General features: G+C 40.6%; 1 non-coding gene across 1 annotated transcript; it reads left to right on the top strand.

The window, feature by feature from the left end:
• Window positions 1-4,518: 4,518 nt before the first annotated feature.
• Window positions 4,519-4,625, top strand: LOC112093933. Its single transcript, XR_002903273.1, has one exon. It is a non-coding gene; the product is annotated as a small nucleolar RNA R71 (small nucleolar RNA).
• Window positions 4,626-17,041: the final 12,416 nt, after the last annotated feature.

Here is a 17,041-nt window from a genome sequence, read left to right on the forward strand (position 1 = left end):
TAGTTGAAAACATGGCTTTCATGGCTTATTTTTGTGTAGCTTTTTACACTGCTTTTTATCTGCAAATAATTAAGCAAAAACTAGACAAATTCTAATTAAAAATATTATGAATAAAAATAATGGATTTGTTTAATTAAAGCTTAAATATTTTAATATTATATAAATCAAAAGCAATATTTATGGTGCATTTTCATGCACTAATCACACATGCAAAAAGATAAACTCTGGAAGTAATTTCTTAGTATCCAAGACAGCAAAAATTGACTCAAACCAAACATTTTGAAATCTTACTCAGATAACATCCATCTTACCACCGTCCTTGTCATGGCTTCAATAGGACCATTTGAAGACTCCTTCATTCTTGGAAACTCCACTTGAAGTTGGGCAAGCTCGTCTTGTACGTTACGAAGTGTCTTCATCCTCTTCAACTTCTCTCTACTAAGCCTTGTCTCCTCTACGAATTGGGCAAGAATCTCTTGAAGGTCTAGAGAAGACTCCGCTTGCTAAGGTTGAGTGTCATACCATGGCTCAAAAAAGTTAGAATTCTCTTCCCAACCTTGGTTGTTTGGAGAATGATTCCAACACCAATTGTCATAATCGGCCATGTCTTCCAAAAACTAATACACTTCATCCGTCGATAATTGGTAGAGAGAGGTGGTACCATTTCCTCTTTCCACCCAAGTTCGTGTTGCGGCGTTTAACCCATCGAGAAAGTTTTGTAGTTGACACTCTCTCAAGAGACCATGCTCGTGGAGCCCAATGAGCAGTTCCTTATATCTATCCCAAGCACTATAAAATGGCTCGGAGTCTCGTTGAGCAAATCTTAAGAGGACTTGTCGATCAACCATCTCCAAGTACCTCGTAAAACAAAAGAAAACAAAAGATTAAAAATGAGAAATAAGAGCCTAAATTAAAATCAAGTTATGTACTCACAATATTAACAACAATTTAAAACGCCAATCCCCGGCAACGGCGCCAAAAACTTGACGCGTTATATTTTTTTATATAAATTTTATTTCTGCAAGCGTACGGTGTGAAGTTTTGAGTATAGGATGAGTGAGTATCGTCTCCACAGGGATTGAGTTTAGAATTGCCGTTAAGTACCGCAATTATCGTAACTTAACTTTATCTAGGCAACCTAATAAAATGATAATTAAGAACAAAAATAAAATAAATATAAGAATAAAAATAAAGTATCTATACACAAATGGTCTAGGGACTTGATTTCGCTTTATTATTCCTATGTTCATCCTATTATGTAATCGCTAATCAATTTCATTCAATTCATTAATCAAGGCTTTAATGTCACATCGCAACCTCTCCCGAGTGCCTCACAAGGAACTATATTTAAATACCCAAAATAATATCCCTATTCGAAATGAATATTTAAACACAAATTATGCTTCGCCTTTAGAATTAGAAAATAGGAATATTGATCGCCTCCCGGCCTCACAACGACCTAAATCTTAATTTGATTATCTAACCATTGATCTCCGCTCGGTCTCACAACAACCTAGACTATGTTTGTCAAATCTAGATAAAGAATTCAATCTCTCCCGAGCATCAAATTCGCAATCTAAAAATCATCTAACTCATTGGCCAAATAAATTAGAAGCATTAAGCATAGAGAAACATAAATGAATTTAAAACGAAATTAAATTAACAATTAACAAAATATTCAAAACATAGTTCACATAAAACTACATCAAGTCCTAGATCTAATGTCTAGCTTAACATGGAAAAATAGATGAAAGAAGATAAAACTCAAAATCCATTGAAGAGCTTCCAAGGACCTCCAATATGAAGGATTTTCGGCCTCCTTTTGATGTTTTCTTCAGTTTTTGAGCCCTCTCTCTCAAGTGGCATCTCTTTCCTTTTATACTACTCAGTTTTGGAGCTAGGGATTCAGACACATGCTGCAGCCCATGTGAAAACGCTCTGCGGCGCGCATTTTTGGAAGAAGAATCTCGCTGCTGGAAGCTGAGGCGCACTGCAGCGCCTATTGGGGCTAATTCCAGGCCTCTGGGTGTGCTGCAGCGCGCGACCAGGTCTCTAGGTGCATGGCCAGGCCTTTGGGTGCGCTGCAGTGCGCGGGGCTCTCCCTGGATATGCTGTTTTCTCAGCCCAAAAAGGTACGCTGCAGCCCGTTTTGTTGCATTCCAATGCCTCCTCTTTTGTGCCTTAAAATCCTATTTCGCCTCCTCTTGCCATTGATTCACAAGTTGGGCAAATATTCTTCTTTTCTTAATGCAAAATCATCCAAGTTCGCATTTATTTCTAATTCATATAAAAAGCATACAAAAGACATTAAACTAACAACAATGCTTGAAAACTTACAAATATTGAAGCTTAAAAGTACTTTATTTGTTGGTAGAAATACCCGTCATCAAGATGCAAACGGGAATCATAGAGATGAACCCGCTGATTTGGCTTGAAGTTCTTCCTCAGGATCTGCTTGTCATGAGCCGCTTTCATTTTTACCTTGATCCTGGAATTGTACTTTTTCAGTATGTCGATCAATCATTGTTCTTGCAATGCATCGAGTTTAGATGAGATGGTGATTGGAAATGTGCCTTCATCTCCCAAGAACGCATGTTTTAAGACCTCAGGTAGTTGGGCTAGCTTGACTTTTGGGGCTCCTCGATGGATGATTTCGGTGTTTCTCTTTCTGTCGGGAGCTCCTCAAAACACGGTAGCCTAAACTTTGTTCCTCTGTCCTGTGATTCTTTGAAAACGGCAGAAATGTTAGCCAGCACACAAGGACCGGAACTCTCAGATTCAGATTTTTAGAGGTTTTCAAGATCATTCGAGTTATATCCTAGTTTAACCTCCTCTTCGACGAGCGTGTTTATCATGAATGTTTGCTGACACTCATCGTCATCACGTGGTTACTTTTGAATATGAAAAATATTCACCTCAAGGGTCATATTCCTGAAAGATATCTTCATGAGACCATTCCTACAATTGATAAGTGCGTTTGTTGTGGCAAGGAAAGGTCTTCCTAGAATGATGGGAATGGACGACTCCATATTCACCATGGATTGTGTATCGAAGACAAGAAAGTCTACGGGGTAATAAAACTTGTTGACTTGCAACAGAACGTCTTCCACTATTCTCCGTGGTCTCTTAATGGATCTATCAGCCAGTTACAGAACTACAGATGTGGGCTTAATCTCTCTAAGACCCAATTGCGAGTAGACCGAATAAGGCATGAGGTTAACGCTCGATCCTAAGTCTAGTTACGCTTGGCCAAATTCATGTGTCCCTATATGGCAGAATATGGTGGGACAACCTAGATCCTTATACTTCGGCGGTGTTTTCTGCTCAATCACCGCACTTACTTGTTCCGTCAAGAATGCAGTCTTCTTGACATGGTGATTTCTCGTTATGGTTCACAGATCCTTTATAACCTTGGCGTATGTCGGCACTTGCTTGATCACATATAGTAAGGGAAGATTCATCTTTAATTGTGTCAAGTGCTCCAAGATCTCACTTTGGTTTTCTGGCACTTTCCCAGCTGATCGGAGAGCTTGGGGGAAAGGCACCTTTACCGAAATTTTTGTTGGTACTTTTTTCTCCTGAGCCAATTCTTCATTACTCGAAGTGGTTGTACTTGTCGATGGCATGTCAAAATTCATACCACTTTGAGTAGAGATGACATTAACTTCCTTGATATTTTGACATTCAGAGTTGAAAGTTTGAGCCATGTGTTGTCCTCTCAAATTGGACTGGGCTAGTGATGGAAATTTACCGCGCTCCTGAATGGTTAAAGCTTCTGTCAGCTTTGTGATCTGACTTTTGATTTCCTTGTTCTCTTCCACCAGCTGCGTGAGCATTAAATCAACCCTTTAATTTGTTTTATTTTGCGCATCCATAAAAGCTTTTATGGTATCCTCTAGGGAATTCCTTTTCGGCTGCATGTTCTTCTGAGGCGCAAAATATGTCCTAGGTGGTTGAGATTGTTGCTCTGATCTCCATTGCCCTCTTGATGATTGTGCATGTTGGTTTGGATCTCTCCAACTGAAGTTTGGGTGGTGTTTCCAACAAGGATTCTAAGTTTCTAAGAAAGGTCCATAAGGCTTCTTGTATGTGCCCAATGCATTGCACTGCTCCTCGTATACCCCTTTCATTTCACTTAAAGTGTGGCAATCCTGAGCTTGATGGCCCTCTCCACCACAAACGAAACAGGGCTCATGTGCCTCTGTCCATGCCACCATGTAGGGTCTTTTACTATCTTTACTTTTGAGGGCCTCGATTTGCTTCGTCAAAGCTTTAACTTGGGCCTTGAGGCTATCTTCTTCCCTTAATTGATAAACTCCAACTGGTCGGGACCTACTGGTGCTCTCAGTAGCACTCGGTCCAGTCCAAGTATGAGCTTTCTCAGCTAACTCATTTAGGTACTCGATAGCTTCGTCAGGATCCTTTTGGAGAAAATCCCCATTGCACATCATCTCAACAAATTGGCGCTCTCAGATTATGAGCCCATCATAGAAATAGCTTATGAGGTGCCAACTTTCACATCCATGGTGGAGACACAGATTTAACAGATCTTTAAAATGCTCCCAAGCTTGATAGAGAGTTTCATTTTCCTTCTGAGCAAAATTTGCGATATGTCATTTCAAATTGTTGGTCTTATGGTGTGGGAAATACTTGTTAAAGAATGTCGTCGTCATTTCTTCCCACGTACTAATAGACTTGGGCCTAAGAGAATACATCCAGCTTTTGGCCTTGTCCTTCAGAGAAAAAGGAAAAAACTTCAATCTGATGGTGTTTGCGGCCTCAGCACGGCTGTGAAAGGTGGCCACCACTTCTTCAAACTCCCGGATATGTACATATGGGTTCTCGTTCTCTAACCCATGAAAGGTTGGGAGAGGTGCAATCATGCCTGGCTTGAAATCCGTAGGCGGTGCATTCAGTGGGAACATGATGCAAGATGGGGTGGCCGTTCACGTTGGGTGCATGTAATCTTGCAAATTCCTCTGCTGAACTTCCTCGTGTTGTGCTATTGCGAATAGATTTTGAAATACGAATTCCAACGACGAGTGTAAAGATGGAGGCATAGAAGATGAGTCGGATAGAATTTCACTAGGGGTTTCTATGTCTGGACGTTGAGCAAATCTCCCTAGCTCGTCTCTATACCAATGCATTCACCCTAGGCAGCATTTTTTTTAATTTTTAATTTTTTTTTAAAATTTCTAATCAAAACAAAAGAAAATAATTATATAGTAACGTGAATTGTAACCACCAGGAGTGCTCCCAGGATAAACTATAGCTCTTGGCTCAATGAATAGCCTCCTAGACAGAGCAACGTTCCCAAGAAAGATTGGTGAGGTGAGGCCCACTTAAGTACCAATTTTCCTAGACAGAACTCCATACTTTCCACGTAACCACACAATTATTCTCAAAATCAATTATTAAATTTTATTGAATAGATTATAAAATGAAATCTAATTAATAGAAACTATTCCTAAAGTCAAAAGCCTAAATCTACCAAATTATGAAATTCCTAGATTAGGAATCTAAATTAGTCAACTAATTACAACCTAATCACAATCCTAAAAATTAATAAAGACTTAAAAGGAAAAATTAAATTAGGCAACAATATAATAGTCAACAATTAAAATATACAAATAGGGAAACAAAATAAAATCCAAATTTATCAAAAATAAAAGATTACAAAATCAAATCATAGTCAATTTTAAAACTAAAAGGGAAAATAAAATTAGCAATAAAAACAAATCCTAATTTAAGCAACAAAACAACGAAAATAAAAATAAAAAAAACTGAAAAAGATAAATACTAATTTAAGGTAAAAGTGACCTTTTTTGTTTAGATTTAATTCACTCAGATATTAAACTTTACAGCACAAGGAATCAAAAACCCGAACTGTGTCACTCAACAAAAGTTCATCTCTAACTTCACTAAGAGAACGCTAGCCTAGCTTGCAAAATATTCTCACAAGTTCTAGAGAGAAAATATGAGACTAACAGCAAGACGATAAAAAACTAAATATTAAAAGCTTTTCAAAACCATAGGCTTACCCTCTTATTTATAGTGTTAAGAGGTTACCTGTCAAATAGGGAAACAAATAATAAAAATAGAAAATTACAAAAGAAATGGAAACAAAATAAAATTACACATAAATTAGGAGAAATCATATATATGATTTGGAAAAGAAATCTGGCCAATTTGCTTTGATTTTGAAGGAGAAATTCAGACTCAGCACTCAGTGGACATGTGTCGCAACGTGATTGGCGGTGAGGAGAAAATGCGCCACGTGGCGCATGCATATTGGTTAGAGTGTGCTGGCGCGGGCAGAGTAAAGGACAGCTGGGGGACAGTTGTCACGAGCGGATGAGAGAAGCAGGCTAGCACTGAGCAGACGCGGGACCCATGCTGGACAGGTGGTGCGCGGGGAGAGAATGCCAGGTCTGCTATTATCGTGTGGGACCCACGCGTAATTAGTTTGGAACGCGCTGGAGATCGCGCGGAAGAAGGACACGCGCCATGGGAGTCTTATGTGTAGGTGACGCGCGAAGTGCGAGATGGCGGGAAGAAACGGGCGTGGATTCTTGCGCTGACTGGTGGGGCCCACGGCGCTGATGTTGGCTAGGCTAAGCTGCTCGACTCTCTCTCTCTCTCTTTGATTGGCTCGGCTGAAAGGCTTGAAATTATGGCTTTCATGGCTTCTTCTTGTGTCACTTTTTACACTACTTTGGTCTGTAAATAATTAAGCAAAAACTAGACAAAATAGAATTAAAAATATTATGAATAAAAATAATAGAATTGTTTAATTAAAGCTTAAATATTTTAATATTATATAAATCAAAAGCAGTATTTATGGTGCATTTTTATGCACTAATCAATGCCCCTTAGGACATTTAATAGATTTAAAAATCTACTAAGTGTGGAAGCTTCTCCTCCTTGGAGGAGTCGGCTTTCTTGATGCCCCTTAGGACATTTAATGGATTTAAAAATCTATTAAGTGTGGAAACTTTTTCTCCTTGGAAGAGTCAGCTTTCTTGATGCCTCTTAGGGCATTTAGCAGATTTGAGAATTGAATATTTGGGCTTATTTTTGCCAAAATTTTTGTTGCTGTAGCAGTCTTAATTTTTTGGATCGTAGATCCTCTCCCCCCCCCCAATCTATGGTTAAGAACCTTAGTTCTTAGGCAGACTTGTACTTTTTTAGGGGTTTGCCTCTTTGAGGTATTGTGAGATACGAGTTGACTATGTCGGGGGAATGAACTTTCATTTATTTCATGAAACGTAGATACAACATAGCCAAATAATACAGATAATTGATAATCCAACTTTAATTGTTCGACATTCCAAGGGTTCTGAATGCTCCTGCCAGCATGGCTTTCTAAGACGTAAGTGCCAAGGCCTAACATTTCCCTTATGCGGTAGGTTCCTTCCCAAGTAGGGCCTAGAGGACTAGTATTTTTAGGCTTGGTACTTAATGTGACCTTTTTTAAGACAAGGTCTCTTGGGGCAAACCGTCACCGCTTTACCTTTTTGTTGTAATGGCGCGCTGTCCTTTGTTGGTATACGGCGAGCTGAAGTTGGGAGTCGAGCCTTCCTTCCTTAACCAGATCTAGTTCTCCATTCATGGCGTCGATGTTCACGTCTGCATCGTAGGCTGTTACCCTAAGTGTCGGTGTTTCTATTTCCACTGGGAGAACTGCCTCGACTCCATATATCATAAAAAAGGGGTCTCCCCTGTCGTAGTGCGCCTCGTCGTTCTGGAAGCCTATAGAACCTTAGGGAGTTCTTCCGCCCATTTCCCTTTCAGATTGCCGAGCTTCTTTTTCAGCGTGTACTTAAGGATTTTGTTCACAGCCTCGACTTGGCCATTTGATTGTGGGTGAATTGGCGCAGAAAATTCTTTTTGGATACCCAATTCTTCACAGAATTCCTTACGGAGATATTGTTGAATTGCTTCCCATTATTCGACACAAGCGAGTGTGGGACTCCAAACCTGCATACGATGTCGTTCCAGATGAAGCTTGTGCAAACAACCTCTGTGATTGTGGTGAGAGCCTTAGCTTTGGCCCATTTGGTATAGTAGTTTACTGCGATGATGGCAAACTTGAAACCTCCTGGTGGGATGTGTAACGGTCCGATCAGGTCGATCTCCCATTTGGCGAATGGCCAAGGACTAAGAATGGAAGTTAGGTCTTCTGGGGGCACTCTTGGGATTATGGCATAGCGCTGGCACTTATCGTAACGCCGAGCATGTTGATACGCGTCTTTTTTAAGCGTAGGCCAATAGTACCCCTGCCTTAGGACCTTAAGAGCTAACGATTGTGTAACACCTCGAGAAATTAAACATGGTAAATTAAGATAATTAAGAGTTATTAGTGTGTCTAATATGGTTTAATTAAATAATTGTGTTCATTAAATGTTTCTGATATGTAAATTCAAATATTTTCAAGGAATTTAAATATTTTCAGTATTTATATTTTCACCCCAGAAGTGTGTGTAGACACATTTTCTGGTTTGTTTTCTTAAATATCTTTGATATTTGCCTTTTTCCTTTTTCCTTTTTATTTTCTTTCTTTTTCCCCTCTTTTCTTTCCTCTCGTAACTCTCTCTCACAGTTTTTCACTCTCTCACTCTCGTTCGTTCCTCTCACACTCTCTCTCTCATTCAAATTGTCACCAATTGTTCTGAATCTTGAACCAAAGAAGAATTTCAAGGAGTTTTCAATGTTAAGAAAAGGATTTGAGGTAAGATTTCTGAAAAACTTCGATTGAATTTCGAGTGTTTCCTTTAGATAAACCTATTTTTAGTTCGAAATGGATTTTGATGGATTTTGGTTAAATCCTAATGGAAATTGGGGATTTTCGATTCTTTGGACTGATTTGTTGTCTGGAACCTAGATTTGCTAAATTTCCTTGAAAATATCTCAGATTTGAACTCGGATTTAAAAGTTTTGGCTGAATTTTTTTTGGATCGGCCATGTCAGTTAAGTTATTCAGCTCCCACCGGCCGACCGGTCCGGTCGACCGGTTTTCTCTTCCCCGGCCGACCAGTGAAGAAGACTTCTCTGTCACCAGTCGACCGGTGTACACATGGTTTGAACCTGTTTTGCCTAAAATGTTGTTTTAACCCTGTTTTGACCTCAGTTTTCAAAGAGAACCCAAATTAGTTCCATTTGGGGATCTAAAGTAGATGGACTAGGATCTTTAATCCATGTTTTGAGATTAAAATCCTTGGAATGATGATTTGAAACATGAAATGATTTATGAGCTTGGAATTTAATTAAGGTACACTAATAGGAAATTGAAGTGTATAATTGAGATTGATCAACTTTAGGAATAAGAAATGAATCCTAAAGCGTTCTTTTGTATCAATGATAGTTGAAGAATCAAATTGAAGGCTTCGAGGAAACGGAGGCTAGGATAGCGCAACGCTAGCCACAGGTTTGATGCTTAAGAGGTAGGATATTCTTACCCATTTTCTTGTTATCCTGTTTTAAAGAGTTTTGGCATTGCAAATGTTTTAAAGAAAGGACATGTTTGTGAAAGAAAAGCATTTTAACACAATAGCTTGATTTTAACTATTGGAATTATAATGAACTATTTCAGAGTTTTAATGAACGATTTCTTAAGATAAGATATCTTGCGAACTGGTAAGCCTGCTGATGGCCTAGATAGGATATGAAGATCGTATCCTTGGGGGCAGAACCTAAAACCCATATCGGGCCACTACGGTGGTGATAAGGCTTGTGCTTGTGGATGTGTAAGTAATTTATCACAGTATAAATTACTTGATGATGCCTATAATACGGAATTTTCAGTTTATGTTTCCTTTCAGAAAAAGCATGTGAGGTTTCGGCTATTGTGTTGGAATTGAATATCTTTATTTACTTGTTTATTTATTTATTTACTTTTTTATAAAGTTTATTTCAAACTACATCCTACTGGGCCTTCCACACATGTTTTATTTTGTTTCTATAAATATTAAAACCCTCACAGGTGACGCTAGGAGCAGCGCGGAGTAGCTAAATTAATTACTATCGTCCGACCAAGTGAGGATTGTGTCCAGTATCTTGGTGCACAAATGTAAGAATTGTAAATTCTGGAACTCTAAACCTTAAATTTCTAGACTGTGGTTGATGTCTATAAATGATATTTACATGTCTATGTATGTACAATATTGTACATCCTATGGGTGAAGCCTTGAATGATGCCAGAGGCTCAGTTTTTAAACCTCTTTTATCAGAAAGTGTGAAAGTCTCCATCACTTTCTTGTAATGTAATTTTAGTAGAATATGGGGCTTGTTTAGAAATTTCCTTAATATTTTACTTTTGGTTTTGATTATTATATTTTCTAGATGTTTAATTACTTTCTTAATCATGTTTTATCTCTAAATGAACCTTCATGTCACTAACCCCTATTTTGGGGCGTGATTTTTTTAAGCGTAGGTCAATAATACCCCTGCCTTAGGTCCTTAAGAGCCAATGATTGCCCCCCAGAATAGTTACCACATACTCCCTCATGGCTCTCTCATAGGACTGCGTTTGCTTCCTCATCCTTTAAGCACCGTTGAAAAGGGGTCGAGTAGCCGCGCCGATATAGTAGACCGTCGTGTCAAATAACATGCTGCTCTGTACTTAATCTTTCGTGCTACATTTTGATCACTAGGCAATTCCGCATCCATTAAATATTTGATGATGGGGTCGTGTAGCAAATAACATGCTGCTCTGTACTTAATCTTTCGTGCTACATTTTGATCACTAGGCAATTCCGCATCCATTAAATATTTGATGATGGGGGCCATCCAATTGTCCGCGTCTAGGGTCAGTAGGACCCCTTCTATCATTTCTTCAATGGAGGGCCGTTTTCACTCCTCTCTGGGGATGACCCCCATCAATTCTGAATCCTTGGAGGAGGTGAGTTTTGCTAAGGCGTCGGTGTTTGAATTTTCTAGCCGCGAGACTTGCAAAATCTCATAATCTTGAACTTCGAGAGCTCCTCCTTAACTTTCCTAAAACAGGATCCCATTTTTTCCCTTCTTACTTGGTATTCCTCCTTGAACTGATTTACCACAAACTACGAATCACTATGAATTATGACATTCTCAGCTTTTAAGTGGGTAGCCAACCGTAAGCCTGCAATTAGCGCTTTATACTCCGCCTCATTATTTGATGCCCTGAACTTGAAGCGTATCGCTCAGGTGATCTTGTGACCCCTGGGCTGATGAGCATAATGCATGCACCTGATCCGTTTTCGTTAGTGGAGCCATCAACATAGAGTTTCCATTTACTTCTATTGCCCTCTTCGTTATCCGTTATATCTGGCCTGTGGGAGAACTCTTCCATGAAGTCAGCCAGAGCTTGTCCTTTTATTGCAACCCTCGGTATGTATTCGATGTCAAACTGGCTTAGCTCTACTGAACATTTTAGGAGTTGGCCAGAAGTCTCAGGCTTTTGTAAGGGATGGTTCGTCAGCACCTTTATGACGTGGGCCTGAAAATAGCTGCGGAGCTTCCTCGATGCCACCATCAAGGCGAAAGCTAATTTTTCCATCTCCGGATACCTGGTCTCGGCGTCCAGGAGTCGCCTACTTACATAGTAAACTGGTAGTTGGGTTCTCCCTTCTTTCCTGATCTGTATGGAGCTGACCGCATGTTTTGAGACTGAGAGATAGAGGCTTAATTTCTCACTGGGAATTGGTTTTGAGAGTACCGGTGGTTTACCTAAGTGTTCTTTTAACTTCTGAAAGGCTTATTCACATTGTGGAGTCCATTCAAAATGCTTGTTGCCCTTAAATGCGTTAAAGAATGGCACACACTTGTCAGTTGCCTTGGATATGTACCCGTTTAAGGTGGCGACAAATCCAGTTAACCTCTTTACTTCCTTTAGATTCCTGGGGGACTCCATGTCCTGGAAGGCCCTTATTTTCTCAGGGTTAGCTTTTATTCCCCTATGGCTTACCATAAATCCAAGGAACTTCTCGAATCCCACCCCAAAAACACACTTTAAAGGGTTTAACTTCCTGTGGTACTTGCTCAGTACCCCAAGCATTTCCCCTATGTTGTCAACGTGTTGTCCAACCTTCATGCTCTTTACCAGCATGTCGTCAACATAGACCTCCATTTTCCTCCCAATTAGCTTGGCGAACATCTTATTAACTAGCCTTTGATAAGTTACCCCGGCGTTCTTTAAACCAAAGGGCATCACCTTGTAGCAGTAGAGGCCTCTATCGGTGATAAACGAGGTGTGGTCCTCATCTACTGGGTGCATGAGAATTTGGTTATAGCCTGAGTAGGCATCCATGAAACTCAGTAGCTCGTGTCTTGCTGTAGCGTCCCCCAATTGATATATCCAAGTAGGAAGCCATCCTTAGGGCATGCCTTATTTTGGTCACTAAAATCGACACATGTCCTCTATTTCCCATTGGGTTTGATAAGCAGAACTGGGTTGGAGATCCATTTGGGATAATGGGCCTCCTTGATGAAGCCATTTTTTATCAGCTTGTCAACTTCTTCTTTTAACGCTTCATATCTTTCTGGATTCATCGGTCGGCGTTTTTGGCATTTCGGGGGGTATAAGGGGTGGATGTGTAAAGAGTGGCACACAATTTTGGCTTTGATCCCTACCATGTTAGCATGGGTCCATGTGAATACGTCCAAGTTTTTATTTAGAAAGTCCATTATTTCCACTTTGAGCGCCGGCGACAAGGTTGTTCGTCCAACTGGACCTCCTCTAACTGTTAGATTGGCTGAGACCCTATTATTTCTTCTTCAATCCTGGGGTCTATATCTTCATTGATGGTTCCCTAGTCCACTATTATGGCCTCTTGCCTCCCAAGTTGATCGTATTCATGCACTGCGTTAGAATACACGACCCGAGATTCGTATAGGTTGCTCTTCATCTCCCCCACACCTTTTTGGGTTGGAAACTTAACCTTTTGGTGGTAGATAGAGGTAAGGGCTTTGAGCGCCTGAAGGGTTGGCCTTCTGATCAACGCGTTGTACTGCGACCCTCCTTTGATCACTGTAAAATATGCCATCATGGTCGCCTGTCTAGGCTTTTCACCTACAGTTATGGGCAGCCTGATAATTCCTAGGGGAATTACAAAATCCCTGGTAAACCCATACAATGGCCGAGATGTCATTTCCAGATGCTCTCTAGGGATTTCCATCTTCTCCAGGCAGTCAGAGTATATGATGTCCACTGAGCTGCCGTTATCTATAAGACTTCGGCAGACCGTGTGATTCCCAACCACCGCCTCCACTGCTAAAGTGTCGTTATGGGGAAAGTGAACCCCATTTGCATCCTCCTCTGTGAAGATAACTTCGCTACCGTTGAGCTTTATTGCTTTTGATGGCCTAGTCGACGATAGGTTCCAGAATCTCTCTTGGTACACCTACTTTGGTTCGAAGGCATAGCTTTTTTGGGCCCTCCTTGAATTTCCTTGAAGGTACGGTCCCCCATGTATGGTTCGTATGACGCCAATAGGCTCGCAGTCGTCATCGCGCCTATGATCTTTCCGTCGGCAGTTATCTCCCTTTGATCACGGGCCCTTTTATCGCTTCTGAATTCTTATAGTCTACCTTCTCGGATGAGCCTTTCAATCTCATCTTTCAGGTCAGAACAGTCATTCGTATTATGGCTGACATCTCCGTGGAACCTGCAATACTTATTTTGATTCTAACGATTTGGGTCTGATTTCATGGGTTCTGGTCGGCGCAACATATTCCCTCTGTCGATTTGATTGAATACTTCTTCTATTCCAATGGTCAACTCATGGTATGAGTCATATCGCTGGAACATATGAGGCTTTCAGTTTTCTTTTTGCCTCGGCTTCTTCGAATCGGCATGGTTCGACCTCGAGGCTACCTGCTTATCTCCATTTATACCCCCTCACCGTTTCTGGCTATCCTACATCTCTGACACTGACACTTGCTTGGTCCATTTGCCTTTATTCGATTTACGCTCAGGTTGTTCGCATCTGCTTCCTCAGCGTTGATATAGCCTTGTGCCCTTGCCAATAACTCTTTATATGTGGACAGCGGTTTGTGGTTCAGGTCGCACTTGAATGGGGTGCTTTTTCATGCTGGATAATGCCCCCATTAAAGCCTCCCAATCTGTCATGTCCACGGTGGCGGCGACTGCTTCGCCATAAGGGCCAGCCACTCTTTTAGCGATTCATTGGGTCTTTGGTAAACCATTGTCAAGTTCGGCTTTGGCAGGACATATTTTTTCACGTCGATAAATTGAAAGGAGAAGGCTTCCTTTAATTCTTCCCAACTGGAGATGGAGTTTGGCTTGAGGGCCCGGAACCATCTACAGGCAGAATCTGTCCGTGTAGGAGCATATGTATGGTATACATCTCCAAGTGGTCGTCGGGATTTCCTCGGCTGTCATATGACGGGATTGATGGGGATTCGTATTTGTCGGGAAGGGGCGGTACGATGATCTCAGTCGTAAATGGGTGGTCATGCATTCAGTTTGGAGTGATATCGACGTTAAAGACTTCAGCTACTTGTCCTAAGTTCTTCTGGAGGTGACTCACTTGGCTTTTGACATCCATCTTTAAGCCGGCGATATCACCCGAGAGTTTTTCTTCCAAGCTCGCCACACGTTCCATAATAACTTTGGCCTCTTTTGTAGAAAGTGCAGAGTCAGCCCCTTTGGGGACTACAACCCTCTTAGCATTCAGCCTGTTCCTCAGGTCATCAACCCTTTGCACCGACCCGGAGTCTTTCGGGGCTTCATTGTCCCGATTTCCTCTAGGCGGCGCCTTGGGGGGCAATTTTGAACCCTTCGTTACCTCATTCTCTCGGGTTCAGTGCCTGGTGGCCCATTGTCGGCTTCCCACTGATTTGGACGGTCGAGACCTCGGGTTGTCCCCCTTGTGTTCTCACTCTTCCCAATCCTTTCCAGCGCACCACGTTGGTCACCAGTATTCTGGTTCCTGGCAGTGGCAGTGCACGGTGGTCTCGAAAGTGCGTCTTTGAGGGGTGGCATAGAGTCTTTCCCATTCATCTGTTCAATGGTGGCTACCAAGTCGCGAACCAAATCGGTCAAGTCATTCAACTGGGCATGCATTTGTGTCGGGTCAGGCTGGGGGACGCCCAGGGCTGGGTCTCTACCTCCCCCCGGGGCCTAATTCCCTTGGTCGGGCCGAGCTCTGCCTCTCTCTACATCGGCGTTGGTGACTTGGAGTGTGGTGCTTCCCCAGATTAGCTGCCTTGGTTTGCAACGTTACGCCTCAGTTTTCTTGGAGGCATTATTGTTGATTAGCCCTTGGTAGTTTTGGATTCTTTACACACACGAACCAGATATTCTGGGTTCGATCCCCAGCGGAGTCGCCGGTTGTTGACACTGAAATTTCATCAACAGGATTATGTCGGATTACCACTCGGTAATCCGGCAGGTTACCTGTCAAAACTGGTTATATTATCAAAAAAGTGCAACTGGTTGTGCGTGAGTCTTCGAAGTGTTTTGAAGTGGTATGGATATGTCATTAAATCAAGAGAACACCAAATATTATAGTGGTTCACTCTATAATAAGAGAGCTACATCCACTTGTTATTGTATTTCTCTTTCTTTCTTCAATGGTTACAGAACAAGGGGTATCTCTCTCTAGGGCTTTTCCCCTTTTATATCTTCACAGATTACATATAGGCGTACCGTCACAAGGGGTTGTTTGATAGCTTCCCTCGAGTAGCCTATTGTCCTACATGCCTAGACCGTAGCCTTTCAGCATCTTTTGAACTATTCACTCACCTAGTTTGTCCACTATTGCGGCTTTGCAGATCTTATGTGACTTCCATTGGTCCGTTCTAGGTGGTTTATGAGTAGTTAATCATTCTTTTTGCTACTGACTTTCTCTAAACCCAGAAGTAACCTAGGAATTTTCCCTCTGTCACCTCAGAGGCTATTCATTGGGATGTGGGTCAAAAACTGAGCGTCCTGCCCTCTGCGTCTACATTGTATTTTAGCAAGTCAACGCGGCCTGTCCCGATCAATCCTTACGCGGTGCCGTCAGTCTGTTGAGAATTTCAATTCACGAATGCCTCGACTGCGTGTAGGGTCAACGGTTGCATGCCCACTGTCGAAAGCGTTCAAGGATTACCCTGAACTACCTCATACGATCGGCCCTTTCACCATTGGGGGAGGGAGAAATGAGCTTTGAACATCGACCGCTATTTGACGTGACAGGTGAGGGCCACGTGGAGCTCGGTTGTCGTCTGACGTGACAAAGCATATTTTTCCACACAACAAATATCCTTATAAAATGGTCATTAATGTGCTTCATCATTTAAGTCGTTTTATTAGTCCGAATCACAATTTAAGCTTTTATAATAGTGTTAATTTCTCTCATAAAAATTAAAATTTTAATTTCTTTTGCTATAATGTTTTATCTCACATAAATTCACTTTTTAACTCAAATTCTCAATCTAAACGAACGAAATGAATGAGACAGTGATTGAATTTACATCCATCTTTAATAAAGAGTTTTTTTGGTAATCTGTCGTACCGGTAGTATTAATTTTTTATCGTTAGATCTAATTAAAATCATATTAAATTAAAAAAATATATAAAACAAACAGATTTTAATACAGATCTAATAACTAAAAAATAAAAAACTATTAATAATTTATTTTTGTTGAGATTACAAGAGAAAGTCCAAAAAAAAAAAAAAAAAAAAAAAAAAATTTTCAAAGATAGGCAAGGCCTTTTCAAAAAAATATATAAAACAAACAGATTTTAATACAGATCTAATAACTAAAAAATAAAAAACTATTAATAATTTATTTTTGTTGAGATTACAAGAGAAAGTCCAAAAAAAAAAAAAAAAAAAGAAAAATATTTCCAAGATATGGCAGTCCTATTCTATAAATTGCACACCAACTAATCATGGTGTCCGCAGATATGCTACTGGATCTCACCCACCTACCGCATTTGGATTTTCTTGCTTTATCATTTTTCATAGTAAAAAAAGGAATATTGGATACATTTTTTCTTTGTACTCTTTTTATTTATTTATTTATTTTTTTTAGGAGTATTGCTATTAAAGCC

Source organism: Morus notabilis, unplaced genomic scaffold (assembly GCF_000414095.1).
Source record: "Morus notabilis unplaced genomic scaffold, ASM41409v2 Scaffold127, whole genome shotgun sequence".
NCBI classification, from domain to species: Eukaryota; Viridiplantae; Streptophyta; class Magnoliopsida; order Rosales; family Moraceae; genus Morus; species Morus notabilis.